This window comes from Peromyscus eremicus, chromosome 12 (assembly GCF_949786415.1).
Source record: "Peromyscus eremicus chromosome 12, PerEre_H2_v1, whole genome shotgun sequence".
NCBI lineage: Eukaryota > Metazoa > Chordata > Mammalia > Rodentia > Cricetidae > Peromyscus > Peromyscus eremicus.
The window spans coordinates 7,072,911-7,079,580 of record NC_081428.1 but is presented as its reverse complement, the minus strand read 5'-3'; the positions used below and the strand labels follow the sequence as shown (position 1 = coordinate 7,079,580).

At 48.2% G+C, this 6,670-nt stretch overlaps 1 pseudogene; it reads right to left on the bottom strand.

Moving 5' to 3' along the window:
- Positions 1-217: 217 nt before the first annotated feature.
- On the bottom strand, positions 218-367 carry LOC131922994 (U1 spliceosomal RNA; annotated as a pseudogene).
- Positions 368-6,670: the final 6,303 nt, after the last annotated feature.

Sequence of the window (6,670 nt, the reverse complement as noted above, 5' to 3'; positions counted from 1 at the left end):
CCCAGCTTAATTTTATTTAATTAACGCAAATGCAACACATCTTTACACAGTTAACAAACGCAGCATGAAAAAAATGTAACACATCTTTGCCTGGTTAAACAAATATTCCACAACAGATCCAGGTGCATCCCTTCCAAACACAGTAACAGTAATCACATCAAAGTATACATTTGGGGGAAAAGATTCAAATACTTTTTCAATTTTTTAACACTTGTTGGGGAAGAATGCAAATGCGATCCCCCACTACCATAAAGCATGCAGTCGAGTGGGAAAATCACAGGGGGCAGCACATCTTGAATGCAATGGATAAAGCTTGCCCTGGAAAACCACCTTCTTGACCAAGGTATCTCCCCAGCCAGGTTAGTATCAAATATGTATTCTTAAAACAAAGGGAATCGCAATGGTCACAGCATGGGAAACATTAGCAAAGGTATTTTAGTGGATGTTTGCAAAGAGAGTATGGTTAGTCATTTTAAGCCAATACAGTGGATAAGGTAAAATTCTTTTGGTTTTATGGGGTTGATGAAAAATTGTTGGAGAGATGGCTTAGCATTTAAGGCCACTGGATGCTCTTGCAAAGTACCCCGGTTCCATGTCCAGCACCCACTTTGGCAGCTCACAACCGTGGAACTGATACCGTCTTCTGAGCTCAGTGGGCACCAGGAATGCACATAGTTCACAGACATACATGCAGGCAGAACACTCATACACATATAATAATTTTAAAAAAGAATTATTAAAGAATCAGACCTCTATGAGCTGTGCCAGGTGGTGACTGAAAGTAATTTCTGTGTGTGTTTGGGGGCCTGTAAAGACATGCAGCGTAAAGTCACCCCATGGAAGACAGAGCTGATATAACTGAGAAGATGACTGTGTGCTGTGCAAGAGGGGGCTGGAACAACCCCCCCACACACACACACACACACAGCAAGATTCTGGACAGAAAGTGTAGACCTGCAGCCACGGCTTTCCACCACAGGTTTGTGTGAGACTCAGCGGAGTGATCTCACAGCATAGGACTGAGTGAATGGGACCATTGGTCACTCAGCTCCAGGTCTGCTGAGAGCACCCGCCATGAGTGACTCACACATGTCAGTCTGATGCCTCCCTGCTCTTCTCTGTGACTTACAGGAACCGCCACTGCACTCAGCCCCGAGTCTGTCCAGAATAGCTCTAATTTGCTCAACTGCCAAGCTCTTCCAAGAACCTTCCAGGATCCCAGAGTTTACACACACACACACACACACACATACTCACAGGATATGATCTCAATCTTTCTAGAAAACAGATCAATCTGAGGTTCTCCGAACTAAGAGAACCCAAGAGATTTCATTAGACACGTCCTGCTCTGAGAGTCCAAGCAAACCAAACCTCGGATCTTTCTTTACCAGTTCCCACTGGGAGTTTCCAGTAAGAGAACTGCCTGTTCCTGGAGACCGGGGAGAATCTACTCTTTCCTGCAGATTTCATTGGACTCTGAACTGTCCCACCACAAGCTCATGTTTTGAATCTTGGCCACCGGCTAGTGGTGCTAATTCAGCAGGCCGTGGAACCTTCAGGAGATGGGGTCTAGCCCACAGAACTAGCAGGGGTGGGTCTGTGAAGGTTTCACCTGGCCTGGTTCCTTTCTTGCTTTCAGGTCCTCTGTGACATGAACAGCCTCCGCCACACACTCGTGCTGCTGGGCTGTCCTGCTGTGATGGACCAAAATCCTCTGAAACCGTGAGCGAAGATAAATCCTTCCTTAGAGAAGTTCAAACTGCGGGACTGGAGAGACCACTCAGCAGTTAAGAGCACTGGTTGTTCTTCCAGAGGACCCAGGTACAATTCCCAGCACCCACACGGCAGCTCACAACTGTCTGTAACTCCAGTTCCTGGGGATCTGACACCCTCACACAGACATGCTTGCAGGCAATACACCAATGCACATAAAAATAGAAATAAATTATTAAGAAAGAAGAAGTTTAAACTGCAAAAGCCATTAGCATTTGTGCCAAAGCTTCTGAGCCTGATCCTGAAAGAGAGGGTGCCTGGCAACAAACCAAACCTTCACTCAGCAATCATCAGGGTCCTACTTTGGGTTCAACTCCAACACGAGGCTCCGTTTATATCCACAGAGGTCACTCAGCTGCAAACACACACAGAACTCAGTGGGCCTGTTGTGGAGGCATCACCCACCAGAGACCAACAATGTGGTCCCAAGCAATGGGAGATGGTAATGAGGGAGGGCCCCAAAGTTCTCGGGGAGCAGAAGCCCAGACGAGAGATTGAACTCAGAATTTAGACTGTAGGCATGGGAACAGGGGGCCAGGGAAGACAGGAAGAGGGGCAAGCTGGTACATCCACAGCAGCGGAAGCAGAGAAGCAGAAAGCCGGGCACAGGTGGGCGCAGCTGCGCACAGCTGCGCACAGCTGCAGAGACTCGTATGCTAACAGCAAGGAGCAGAGCGCTGCTGGGCCTCAGAACAGCGCTGGTTACAGAAGTTAGACATGAGCTGCAGTAGGCTTTGAAACCAGGCAAGAGTGAGGGAGCCCACACCATCACTTACCGGTCATGTGATCTGCGGCAAGCTCAGCCGGGCTTTGCTCAGAGCAGCAGAGCCGCTATGCCAAGTGCGTACGCGCACATGTGTGTAACGAGGATATTAAAAAGATTTGATCTGAGACCATTGTAGGAGTTGGCATTGTCTTTCCTATGTCTGAGGATGAAGTTCTTAGGCAGGAAACTGGGAGGAAGTGAACAACAGGAAGGAGCGGAAGCCGGGACAAGCTAATGTCTGAGACTATCTAGAGTCCAGTCCCCAAGTGTCTCGCCACCGCTAGTCCTGCAGTTTGACTATTCCCGCAGGCGTCGTGCAGGGAAAGCTAGCACTCTTTGCCACAGAGCAAAACCAAGCACACCTGGCTGGGAGCTGGAGCAGCTGCGGTGGAATGTCCTGCAGGGGCTCGGTCCTGCCACCCAGGATGCCAACAGATAAGCCGTGCTCTGTGACCTGTGACAAGGTTTCACTCACAACCAACCTCCCAAGAGCAAGGATTATGGCTGCGCACTTTCTGCTACCCAATACACCCCGTGTACAAACAGCTGTTCCCACCCACTCCGACTCAGTCCGGGAGAGGAACTCCAGAAAGGGGGGGTGACGGCTCAGCAAAGGCGGCACAGGACAAATCCACTCGTGGGAACGGTCCCTAGCCCTGATGGCCTCTGAGTCTGTGCAATGGAGTCGGGACCTTGAGCACCGAGGGACCCGACACACCTGGCCTCTCTGACACTTCCATCCACCTGCTCTGGGGGCAGTGCCCACATCCTCCTGCAAGCAGGCTATTCGCAGGAGGGAAAGCTTTCAGGACCAAGTGTCTGGATGAAAGACAGTGACTTCTGGAAAGAGGTGGGGCAGATTCAGGTTTTTGCAGAGCCAAAGTTCGTATATGTGAACTCTCTTCATATAAAATAATATATAATAAAGAATATGAAATTAGTCACAGTGGTAAATATTAATTTAGAATGAGAAAATAAACAACAGATTACCATTTTAAGGCTGCCAGATTCACAAAATCTAGGAAAATAAGGAAACCTTGTGACTGCCCACCATGCTTTCTAATTCCCTTTACTTGCTTCTTTTACTATGTTATTATCCTCGACTCTATGGAGACAGGAAAGTACTTCAGCCCCTTCTGTGGCATGACTTATCAAAATTTGCTTTTTAACCTGTAAGTTAGAAAAGTTCCTTTTAACTTCACAATTAGTTGAGACATGTGTAACTGTGACATAAAATGGCAAGTGTTGATCTCTACATATGTGAACACATTCACGTGTGTGTGTGTGTGTGTGTGTGTGTGTGTGTGTGTACAGATAAATTTAGTCTTTCCTCTAGCATGACTAGCCAAAATTTGCTTTTGACAAATATTTTATTGGACAATATGTGTGTCTGTGTGTATGTGCAATGTGAGTGCAAGGCCCAGAGTCCAAAAGAGGTTGTTGGATGCCCTGGAGCGGGAGTTACAGGACACAGAGGGGCTGACATGGATGCAGGGAACTGAACTTGGGTCCTCCATAAGAACAGCCAGTGCTCTTACCGCTGAGCCAACTCTCCAGCTCTAAAACCTGGTTTGTGTAATTGCTGACTTGGAAAGTTTCCTTTTGACTCACAGCTACTCTTGACCTACATCTATACATGCTGTGAACATCCTGGCATTTCTCGAGACTCTCAGCCACTCCAACACTTCCCTACAGAAGTGTGTCAGAAAGAAACCCAAAGAGGAGACACAGAGTCTTAACCAAGTGGCTACAAGCTCCTGCCACTTTGCGGATTTCACAAAAGCACATGACCAGGGGATGGAGAGGCGGCTCAGAAGAGCACTGGCTGCTCTTGCAGAGGACCAGGGTTCAGTTCCCAGCACCCACATGGCAGCTCACAACCATCTATAACTTCAGTTCCAGGGGATCTGAAGTCTCTTCTGACCTCATAGACTCCTGCACACATGTGGTGCATGTGCGCGCGTGCACACATACACACATGTACATGTAAAATAAATATTTTTAAGAGCATTTGATTGTGTGCACACAGTGCCAGGAGCAGCTCCTGCTCTCATGGTCTCGGAAGATGCAAATGAAATGCCCTGTTTCTCTCCAAAGGGGAGAAACAGCTGGGAACTAAGTTAAGAGAATACACAGAAATGGAGGCACATGACTTAATGCTCTACAGGTGCTCAGAGGGAAAGACAGGAAATGCCAGGAAAACTAAGTTCCCGTTATCAGCAGCTGCCAGATCTCAGGAGAAGTAAGAGCCAGCTATCAAGGACATCAGCACTCCTCTCCGCAGGAAGGGCAGGAGAGTGCAAGCCAGCACCGAGTTGGCCTTGCCCTGACAAAGTTGCCGTGGGGCAAGGAGAGAATCACTTGCATTTGGGGTGCTGTATGCTTGAGGCAATGGGGTGCTAATCCAAGGAAGGCCCTTTTGCACTGTGCAAGGAAAACAAATCCTCTTAGTTTTAGCAGAGAAGAGCTCCGGAGGGAGATTCTGGAGAGGGGTGTGGTGTGGGTGTGGGTGTGACGGGGTGGCAGCTCTTCCGAAGATTTCCTATCTGGGGTCAAGACTACAAGGCTAAAAAGCTCAGTGGTTACAAGCTCTTTTTTTAAGATTTATTTATTTGTTTGTTTATTTATTATGTATACAGCATGCATGACTACAGGCCAGAAGAGGGCACCAGGTCCCATTACAGATGGTTGTGAGCTGTCATGTGGTTGCTGGGAATTGAACTTAGGACCTCTGGAAGAGCAGTCAGTGCTCTTAACCTCTGAGCCATCTCTCTAGCCCAGTTACAAGCTCTTTATGGCCTCAGCTAAGGCAGACACACGTGCCTGCCTTAACTGACACCCTGCATCAAAAATAAAATAAAATAAAATAAAACAAGACCAATAGGACGAGGTGGGGTGAACGCTTCTCATCCATAGTCCACAGCCTGTGGGTTAATTTTCTCTCGTTTGCCATTTTCAACACATCATGTTGAGAAGGATCCCGACAAACTCTCCTGTTTTCACTTGGCCTGTAAGCACATTTTTGTGTCTTGAAATACTCAAGGCATAGTTCAAATTCTTGCTAGATATTTCATCCTGTATCTTTATAACAGGTTGTCTTAGGTTTCTATTGCTATGCCGAAACACCATGACCAAAAAGCAAGTTGGGGAGGAAAGAGTTTATTCAGCTTACTGAATAAACACTCCACATTGCTGTATCACCAAAGTAAGTCAGGACAAGAACTCATGCAGGGCAGGAACCTGGAGGCAGGAGCTGATACAGAGGCCATGGAGGGGTGCTGCTTACTGGTTTGCTTCCCCTGGCGGGCTCAGCCTGCTTTCTTGTAGAACCCAAGGACCACCAGCCCAGGGATAGCACCACGCACCATGGGCTGGGCCCTATCGATCACTAATTGAGAAAATAACTCTACAGGTGGGTCTCATGGAGGCATTTGCTCAACTGAGGATTCTTCCTCTCTGATGACTCTCGCTTTTGACATACAAAACCAGCCAGTACACAGGCCAAAGTCAAGAGTTATGTGAGCACACAAGGAGGGTGTGTGGGCCCATGACTAACAGTACAGCCCGTTTAAAGTCAACCAGGGCTACCTGAGACCTTATCTCAAAAAACAACAAAGAGAATAGAGAGGCTTGGGGGTTAAGCGCAGTTGCTGTTCTTAAAGAGGATCTGGGTTCGGAGGACCCTTTTCTTTGACTCTCGGTCTCCATCGACCCATCCCCTTTTGTCGCCCCTTCCTTGTGGCTGAGCTGGAGGATGGAGCCGGTGCGAACTTCTCTACCAACAGGCTTGCCCCTGAGAAGGGCTCAGGCTGGGAGCCTGTGCCTGCCCCTCTCTGGGGTCACTTCCTCTTACGCTTCACAACCACATAGGGCCAAAACCCACAGAGTATTAAGCAATGAATCAAGTTCCTCTACCTTTCCTGCCCCTTCTCTGTGACACCATGTCCCAGCGGGTCCCCTCTCTACTATATCCCTAAGTAACTCTCTGTTCAAAAGAGTCCAAAGCTTAGCATGTCCTGCTGGACCATTCAAGAGAACAGAATACAGAGGAAATGGACAGCTCCTCAAGTTTTGGGTGCTGGGAGTCAGAAGGTGGGGTGGGGTGGGGCTTGGGTGTCCCCGGGTCTCTCC